Source organism: Heptranchias perlo, chromosome 19 (genome assembly GCF_035084215.1).
Source record: "Heptranchias perlo isolate sHepPer1 chromosome 19, sHepPer1.hap1, whole genome shotgun sequence".
Classification (NCBI taxonomy): Eukaryota; Metazoa; Chordata; class Chondrichthyes; order Hexanchiformes; family Hexanchidae; genus Heptranchias; species Heptranchias perlo.
Window position 1 is genome coordinate 31239437 of NC_090343.1, and position 10412 is coordinate 31249848.

Here is a 10412-nt window from a genome sequence, read left to right on the forward strand (position 1 = left end):
TCCGCCAGGCTGCCTAATGTATTGCTGAGAAAAGTCATGGTCTTTTCCTTCAGGGAGGCAATACGGTTGCTTGATTCAATTTGTTTTTTTTAAATTTCAAAGTATACTTTATTTCATAAAATTTAAGGATACATACAGTTCAATGTTAATAATCACAATTACAATTCAAAACAACAAAATACAGATCGTACACACTCCGATACCATCATTACAATTCAAAACACAGTACATATCTTATAATACATGCTGTACAATACAAGGTTGGATGGCCTCATTTCAGTGCGTCCCGCAGTTTGTACTCCTGGACCTTGGAGTGTGCTAGTCAGCAACACTCGGTCATGGACAGCTCGTTCAGCTGGAAGACCAGTAAGTTTCAGGCGGACCAAAGGGCCTCCTTCACCGAGGTGATGGTCTTCCAGCAGCAGTTGACATCTGTCTCGGTGTACGTTCCGGGCAGCAGCCCATAGGGCACAGTGTCCTGTATTACCGAACTGTTGGGGGTGAACCGGATCAGATACCAATGCATCACTCTCCACACCTCCTGCACGAAGGGGCAGTCCACCAGGAAGTGGACAATGGTCTTGTCCCCGCTGCAGCCTTATTTGTGTTACTCACTTGCAATTCTAAGCAACAGGTAGAAGAACAGCAGAGGCAGAACTGGGATCAACCTGCATATGCAGTGTCTTTGTTAGATAAAGGTGAGTGGGTACACAAGGACCAAAATTAGATGGGATGAAAGGACTTACAAACATAACAAGGTTTTATATTTCCCCTAAGTTGCAATATTCTTGAAGGCCTGTAGTGGCTATATGTAAAGAACAACAATTTTTTCTACTGAACTTAATTCGAAGCAATGCCATTTAAAATACAAGATGCGCTGATATCAGGAGACTACTGCAGGCATATCCTGGCAGCAGAAATCACGTGCTATCAAAACTAATCTTAGACTGTATTTGTGCTTCTGAATAAAATAAGATACAGTATTTACTTTGGATCAGTCCCACTGAACTATCACTGGAATTTCAGAAGTCTGTGAAATGTAATCAGAGTTCAATGTGCCCAGACGGTTTGTCTGCAACAGCATGTGCAGCTCCAATAGACTGGAAGGGTTCTAAAGTCATTCTCGACAGCACTAAAAATTATTCAGTTACTTCTCTTAAAAGAAGTCTGTTCAAAGGGCTGCCACCAGTTTGGGGGTCTGGATAAAAAGCGTTTTGTCCTTTAATTTGTTGTAAGGTCAATGACCTCAACACCAGCTCAGTAGGGACCCAGGAGACAAGCTGCTGTCCTGGTGATCAGACCTAGTGGCTTGTACAATCAGTAACACAGTTTGAAGCTAATCCTTTCACCATTATGTGTTTGTTGCATACTACAGCAAAGCTGCATCCTTAACAGTTCTATTAACATCAGCACTTGTTACAAACAATGAGAAATGGACAACAAAACTTTCATCCCTGAAGAAGGACACTCTAATCATTTTTCCTCCAAAATAATGTTTGCCCCACATAATACAACAGCTGCTTTAATTTGTGTAGACCCACCTTAGCAACAAACAACGAACTGTTGTATTGTACTGACGTTCCAGTGTAAAAATATCACTGAATAAAGATGTAGATGAATTGGTTCAACAATGACACTCAAGATCTAACAGATTCCTTTTAAATATTGAGATGACAACATTCCATTCAGGATGAAAAAAATTAACGTCTATATAATACTTAACATTCTTGAAAACTCACTCACACAACTAAACAAAGTATTGAATTAAATATATTCAGTAGCAAAAACAATTCATGAAAGTTTTAATAATATACACACGCACACACAAATGGTGAATTAATTTGGTTAAACCTAAACCTGTATGCAATATCTGTATATAGATCATGCATTCAACTTCCCTGGTATTTCAATTATAAATATGCATTTTACTAGTGTTTTGCATTGCCATTACAAAGGTGCGATATAACACCTCGTTTTATGTATCTGCTTTCGTCAAGTACAAATGCAGAATATGTCACCATAGTGTTTCTGTTTGCTCTATTTTAAAGGGAGGGGGGTGTGGGAAGGCACAATGGGGGGGGGGGGGGGGTTGCAGGAAGGCAGGCTGGGGGTGGGGGGGCAGTGCGGGTGGGCAGGCGTAGGGGTGCGGGAGGGCAGGCGGGGGGGCATGGGAGGGCACGCGGGGGAGGTGTGGGGGGTGCGGGAGGGCAGGCGGGGAGGGTGCGGGAGGGCAAGCGGAGGGGCTGCGGTTGGGCAGGCGGAGGGGCTGCGAGAGGGCAGGTGGAGGGCGGGTGCGTGGAGGCGCGAGGGGGCGGGTGCGCAGAGGCGCCGGGGGGGGGGCGGGTGCTCGAAGGGGCGGGTGCACCGAGGCGCAAGTGGGGGGCGGGTGCGCCGAGACGCGAGGGTGGTTCTACGTCGGGCGGGGGTGGGGGCTCTACCGTCGTGGGGAGGGGAAGAGGTGCTCTACCATTGGGGGGAGGGGGAGGGTTCTACCATCGAGGGAGGGGGTTCTACCTTTGTGGGGTTCTACCTTTGGGGGCTGTCTCGATCGGAAGATTGCGGGTGTCCGATTGGGACTGGTAAGCTTGTTGGGCCCGGAGGGATCATTTCTGTTCCTCCTGGCCCACAAACAGTACAATGTAAGCACTTACCTCATGGATCCAGCCCTTCTTGCCTCCTCTCACCGGATGAGACTCATGAGACCAGGGAAACCCATGCAGGTGAGGTTAAATTAGTTTCAGAATTAGAATCAACAACAAAATTAAATACCTCAACCATTTCAATGAGTTAATTGCCCCTTTAACAATCTGCCTGCCGGCTTTAAGTGCAGACGTGACCTCTGGGTTTCGGATGCACGCACACATCAATTCGTGGCTGGATTAAACCCGAAAGTGGAGCCGGGATGCAGTCCCGCTACTAAAATCTACAGTTTTAACTACCCACCCACCCCCAGTCCACCTGTTCTTCGGGGTTAAAATTACACCCATACTGTCCCATTCCTACCGATATCTGGCCCACTAAGGTGAAGTGGGCAGGAAACCAGCGAGCAGGAGCCTACATACAATCGGGGTCCTACTGCTCTTCCTGGCCCCACCTAAATCTCCCCACATGTCCCCCGCAACCCCCAGATTGCCTCTCCTCACTTTAACGTCCCACTTCTGGCTCAGTTCTGTGAAGGAACTATTGGATTCTACTCTCCCCCCCCCACCCCCCTCACCTCACCACCTCACCTCACCACCTCACCTCACCTCACCACCTCACCTCACCTCAGTGAGCTGCCTGTCAGTGCTCACTCAGCACTGGCAGCTCATCGAAATTATTCTAATGAGGCGCAACCATGAAAATTGGTCGGGACTCGCATTAATTCCATTGGCCTCCTACCTGATGAAATCAGATTCACCCCACTTCTAATAAAAAGGTCTCCTAATTGATGCAGGTATGAATCCTAAAGGTGGGTACTTTTTCATATATTCTGGCCTTTCCCACATTTGGTGATTTTTGGAGCGAGATTAAACTTTGTACAAAGCTTTCCGAATGCCGATTGGGTAAATGCATGTGACACTTTCGCCCCAACTACTTTCATATCACACTTGGACACTCATTCCCATGATAATTGTCTGGGTACAATGATTTACATAGATAGCACAGCTCATGCAACCTTGTATTATCATGGTAATTGTAATTTAGAGTGAGGTTTTTTTAAAAGAAAGTTCATTCCAGTTTTAGAAAAACCCAAGTTCTTCATTATGTGCTGTGAAGACATGTCACACTGTGTAAAATCACAATTTAAAGGGTTAAAAACTCAGTATCTCAACAAGTCATATGACAATCAACTGGATTAACAAATTCCACAGCATCAAGGGCTCAATCCTTATTCCCTTTTTACCTCACCACAGGCAGTATTTTAGGGCAGAGCAGAGGCTAATCAGCTCAGCAGGATGCAGGACAGTGCTGTGACAGCTCAGGAATCAAGCTGGAAAAATTCCTCCATAGTATTTGACTGCACATGATGTATCTATCAGTGCTGACTACTTGTACACTGCTCGATGTTTAAGAAAAATTGTAATTCAGTTAATTTCTCAAGGCACACCAAGAAATCCCTCAGACTTCTGTGCGTTCACTTCTGAGTTACAAATCATTTTGTTTGCTCTGTCTACCTTAAACTTTCCATTCACCAAAATATCAAAACACCTACTATTTCAGGAGAACTAGAAAAATAGAAAATAGAGCAAAGTCTCGTTCCTTAGCAAAGCTTCCTAAGCCATTAACTTTAAGAGACCGCAGTACTGACATTAACTTTGAGAGAGCATAGACTCTCCCCACCCACCCCCCCAACTACCCTACCCTACCCAACCTCTCTTTACTAACAGCCAAACATTCAGTATCCATCCAAAAAATAAATATTTTGCATTTTTACTAAAACACTTTTAGTCTGAAAATCCATCTTGGGAAATTTACTCCTCTGTTAAAATTCTAACACTGTCCAACCTGGCATTCCTGTGAATTGGAACAAAATAGCTAACTCTTACCAAAATAATAATAGTATAAGAACTGCTGTGCTTTTCAGAACACAAGATTTAAAAAGAAAAGTGAAATCCAGTCATTGTCTAATTGTGAATTATGAACAGTCTATTCTGACTGCATGGACTGAACACTTAATTTAGAAGAGTTGATTGAGAAATATTTGTGTGATGGAGTGTAACTTGAGAGCTGATCCATAAGCCCCAGGACAGGCAACTAAACCATGTAATTTGTGTTTTATTTTTAAAATCATGGAGGGTGATTTTCATCTGCCTACCATTCCATCTAAGCTGAAAAACGGGTTGGTAGGCAGGCGAAAATTTAAAGAAAAACCTACTGCCCACCTGACTTGATTTTCGAGCAGGCCTCAAACTGGGCAGCTAGCACTTCCACCCAAAACAGGCAAAAATATTTAAATTAGGGTCCTATGCCTGTTGCGTGATCCCTACTCAATTTTCAGGTACCATGAATGCTCCTGGCCCCCCTGTTTCCCCTCTCCCCATGCCCCTTTTAAGCACACGCTTCCAGCTGAGTTCCACAAAGGAACTGCCGGATTTTCCTACCCCTCCGATTGGTGAGCTGCCTGTCAGCATTCATTGAGCACTGGCAGCTCTCCAAAATTATGCAAATGGAGCTCCAACTGCAAAAATAGTTTAGGCCAACCACTGATGCTATCGGGCACTTGTTGCAGAAGTTGCACCCACCACCTGCCCGATTGGCACCACAGTTGAAAATCGGCCCACATGTCGCCTCCAAAACTACACTGGTTCTTTCCATAATGTTTCCAAGACGACAGACATCTCTTTAAATATTTCTTTCAATGTTCTCTTGATTTTTTTTTCTTAGCCAGCTCTTTCTGGAGGCAGCACCACTTGCTGGGTTTCAGTTCCATAGATGTTGGTGGCCCTTCGGTACTTCACCCGAGTATCAGTTCTTTGTGTGTGAATCTGGATGGTCAGTGGCCTTTTAACCACAAAGATCATTACAACTCAACCTGATCCTGTCTCACACCCACTTCTGGCAGGAACCACTAGGAAGTGGGCAGGTGCAGCAAGTTTGGCCTGGGGAAGCTATAGCCAATCTGAGCTGGCCTGGCTTACATAAGCTATCTCAGCACAAACTAGTGATCAAATCTTGGACTTTGTTCATTTGTATGCCAAGAGCCACACCATGACGTATTTACCACCGAGCCACCTGGATAATGCATACTTTTACAATCAGAAATGCCGATTATGGAGGAGGGGGGGAAATTAAGCATAAATACAGTTTCAAACCACAATTTAAAACCATTCAAAACAAATGTATCCAGCACCTGTATTCTATAAAGTAAATAAAATTGTTGGACTATAACCTGGTGTTGTAAGATTCCTTACATCTATAAAGTAGAGACATCTCTCAATAGTGCTTTGGCACAGAATGAAATCTCAAGCTTCACAGTAATTCTTCAATGCCCATGGATTGTCTGCTATTGGTTTGAAAGAGAAAAAGCTCAGAATAGATGCTGCCATTTACAGCTCATCTAGACCCATCTTTTGTTTCTTTACTTGTTCCATTACCACCCTCCTTGCCTTGCACCATCATCCCTTTTGACATTTAATCACTCCTGCCCTCTACCCTATAAGAGACCTTCCCTTTTGTTCTTTCCTCCCCTCCCCTTCTCCCACCCCACTTTCCCTGGCTCTGTACTTAAAAACTGTTTACTCTTCAACTTCTTTCAATTCTGACAAAAGGTCATCGACCTGAAACACTCTGTTCCTTTCTCCACAGAAGCTGCCTGACTTGCTGAGTATTTCCTGCATTTTCTATTTTTATTTCAGGTTTCCAGCATCCGCAGCATTTTGATTTTGATTCAGAATAGCACTGATGCATTAAGAGTGAACAAATTCAGCAATGGTGGCTTGGGATAGGCTTGGTTTTAAATATACTCTCACTTGTCTCCTTTGAAATTGAGAACATTGACAGCATCAAGGAACAACTTTTTTATCCTTAATTCTCAGAGCCATGATGTGCCCTTAATACAGAATTGTACACAATTAAATGATACAGGAGTGATCTGTTTATCTAACCTGTAGTAATCTCCAAGATTTGATAATCCACTGTAAATGTGTAAACATATGTCTTTATCTAAACAAATATCACTTAGCAAATCATTACAGCAACTTGATTTTTCCTTTGAATGCAGTATTGTACATCTTTTGATTAGCTCGTGATACTGTGTATAAAAACAAAAATAAATTATGTAATTTAATCACATTAGAGCCATTACCAACTTGTATTAATATGACTGCAGTTTATTATATCAAACTAGAAATTGTTTTAAAATGGGATTAAGGACCATGTGCATGCAATTTAAAAAGAATCAAATAAAACTACAGAATTACAAAACCAGACATTAAAATGTCCTTTGAACCTACTGTAGCCATTATCAAAATGCTACAAAATTGACTATTGATTGAGATAAAACACAATGATTCTGAAACACAAATTGTCTCAGTAAAAATATATTCTAGCGGAATTGAATGGATAAGCAACATGAGAATGACATAAAGCATTAAAGCATGCTTGACTAGAGACTAAGAATTCTTCACTGTCATTTTGTAGTCACTGGGGTGTCCTTTATACACCGTGATTTTATTGCAATTGCTGAGCCAGAATGGCTTCAGACCAAAAGTCAAAACACAGGCATGGCATCACCTACAATACGTAGTGTGAAAACCAATTCTTACACCTGCACAGCCAATGGAAAGTGCATCTGAAAGAAATGGGAACACAGTCCAGCATTATCTAACTGTGGATCTCCTACGTAGTCAAGCTGCACAGCATGCATCCAAAGCTATTTGCAGTAGATTGGTGAATTATAAAAAGCTGTTACATTTATTTCAAAATGCAACATTAACTCACTATCATTTTCTGTAGCATTTAAAATAAACAAAATGATTGTTCGAAAATGGAGAAAAAGAATGTGTTAACTTATTTGCTCCTGTTTATCTTCTCTCACTTTATAACATTCATGAATATAACTTCATTAAATAATATTCTTCCAGAAAATAGATTTATCATCATGATGAGGAAACTGAGAACTCACATGCTTAATAAACGGTCAAAAAAAACATAGATATGAAAACGATACTTAACAATTTGTGAGGAATATGCACGTTTTGTAAATTTGTTTCTCTATTCAGATATTTTAAAACATGCTGGGTAAATGGAGTGGAACATAAATAAGAATTCCCCTGATGGATGAGTTGCTAAGCTATTCAGACCAAGAAATTCCCAGGCCATGTTGAGCTAGCTGACTTCAGCTAAGGTAGGAGTAGGAATGGTACAGTTGGCCTCAGCACCCATTGAGCAAGTAAAGGGAAATCACAAGATTCTCTTCTTAATTGAAAACCCCTGCTGGAAGTGGGATGTGTGGGCATTAGGTCAGGCCAGGCTCAGTTGTGATGCCCCCATGGTCAACTAGCCTGCTGGCACTCACTGTCATGGCACATTCATGCATAATAAATACTGTAAACAATTTTACAACACCAAGTTATAGTCCAGCAATTTTATTTTAAATTCACAAGCTTTCGGAGATTTTCTCCTTCCTCAGGCAAATGTTTCAAGATCTCCTTGAAGCCTACGCATTTATACATATTGAACAATAATAAATGGTGTTTACAGACTGCCTCTGCAACTGCAGAGGCAGTCTGTAAACACCATTTATTATTGTTCAATATGTATAAATGCGTAGGCTTCAAGGAGATCTTGAAACATTTGCCTGAGGAAGGAGAAAATCTCCGAAAGCTTGTGAATTTAAAATAAAATTGCTGGACTATAACTTGGTGTTGTAAAATTGTTTACAATTGTCAACCCCAGTCCATCACCGGCATCTCCACATCATAATAAATACTGGTCATTTGGATACAATACCGGTGGGCAATCAGCACCCATCCAACCATACACCAACATAAAAAGTCAGTGCCTTCAGGAGAAAAGAAGACTGGAGAAAAATTGGCAAGAGGAAACAAAAAACAAAGAGCAAGGACATCCTGCAGGTTAATGGAGAATAATTTGATAAAGTGTGGGTAACTAAGGAATATAATCTTAGAATATTTCTGAATACCAATCAAATAAGGCTTGAACCAACGTATAAAAATAAATACATTTGAGTGAGCCTGTCTTACTCTCACAACTTATTTTCTTTCCATGCTAAATGTTTTTCCAAATTAACTTTTTGCTTCTCACAGTGAGCTCGTAATGGTTTTAAATGTAGGCCCATCGTATAAAGTTACTGAAGCAATATTAAGCGAAAGCTGTAATTCCCCCCCCCTCCACCCCCCACCCCACTTAGAATTATGTGTATTGGTTTACACTGCAAAATACTCTCAAGTCTTTACCTGGTAATAATTCTTTCAATGAAGAAATGCAGTAGAATCTACACCAACTTAACTTCCACGTAATTGTAACTAAAGAGGAAGTATAAACTCTATGTAAAAATTGTCAGAAGCCTATTGAAATGATTGAATCAATCTGGTATCCCCTTAAAGACTATATAAACACTACGGTCTCTCATAGCAACAGACAAAAATAATCTCCTCACACAAAATGTGAACACAATTTGGAAAGAAATGGAGAGGAGGGAGCCATAAAAGTAGCTTTTGTTGAAGAGCATTACGAGGTACAGGCAGCTTTGGCATATGTGTCTGCTGGGCTAAATTATCTGCTAACACAAATAATCACATTGCAGGGACCACACTGCTCTGGCGCCAGAGAAATGAGGGGGAGGACCAGTCATACACTGCAGTAGCAGGTGGCAACCCAACACTGGCCCACGCAGGATATGGAAGTGTGCTACAGAAAACATCAATGATCCCCTGTTTTAAAAGAAAAATAACACAGTTGCCAATGATTGTAATACATTTTTAAGGGATTGCTGAAGGTTAGAATTGAAAACTTAACGCTGACAATGCTGTACGTACACTCATTTTTACATTTTAAAAAAAATAAACCTTTCTTGGTGTTGATCAAACAACCTAAAAAGCATCCAAGGAACATCTGGCAAACAACCTGAAACAACATAATAAATTTCACTTAATCTGGTGTCCAAGAGTTTTTCACTTCTCTTCTCAAACAGCCATCATTGTTAGTTAAGTTCTTCATTAAGCCTTTTTAAGGGCTATAAAACCTGAAGAGGATTACATGGATTACTGTGGCTGTCTATCTGTCAAACCAATAGCTTAGTGACTATCTGTACCTATTGCCATAAAACTGTCATTACTCTACTGGATAAAGCAAGTAAAATGGTAAAATATACTATTGCAATAACTTGCTTATCATTTACTTAGAGCACATCAATTTAAAACAATAGAATTCCATGCTTTAAAGTAAGTCCAAAGATCACAGTCTAAAACGAAAAGTTAAAATGTGCACTAAGTAGCAAGCCCTTAGCCATCATGTAAAAAAGACTGTTATGTACAATTAGTTACAGGGTTTCAACTTTCTGAATCAGTCCTGAGACGCAGCTATGAGCAAGCTAGTGTGCTTCAATCAGGAGTACTCAGGCGAGAACACTTTTATTTTGAAGTACACTAAATTATGAAAAATGTGTAATCACCTGTCAGGCAGCTCTCCTAGAGATGCATAGCCTCAGGACACACATGCCTAGTCCACACTGCTCGGCTTGTCCCTTGCACTATGATAACAGGCAAGACTGTGGTCTTTTAAAAAAAGAAAATGCGACAATCCTTTGCATAAGAATTGTACACTTATGCAATATTTACCTTCTTTTAGAATTGATCTCGTAAGAAAGGCCAGAATTAAAAACGGAACACCACTCAGTGATGGAAGAGAATGAACCTTGGTCAGGAAGTGAGTAACATCATTGTATGGTATGCAGATATTCCACGAAT

At 41.2% G+C, this 10412-nt stretch overlaps 1 long non-coding RNA gene across 1 annotated transcript in view; it reads left to right on the top strand.

Annotated features, from left to right (window-relative positions):
* LOC137335471 (uncharacterized) overlaps nucleotides 1-10412 on the top strand; it is a 29850-nt gene extending 19438 nt beyond the window's left edge. Inside the window, exon 4 of the long non-coding RNA XR_010966424.1 lies at nucleotides 10294-10412. This is a non-coding gene — a long non-coding RNA (uncharacterized lncRNA). The remainder of the gene's footprint in view (nucleotides 1-10293) is intronic.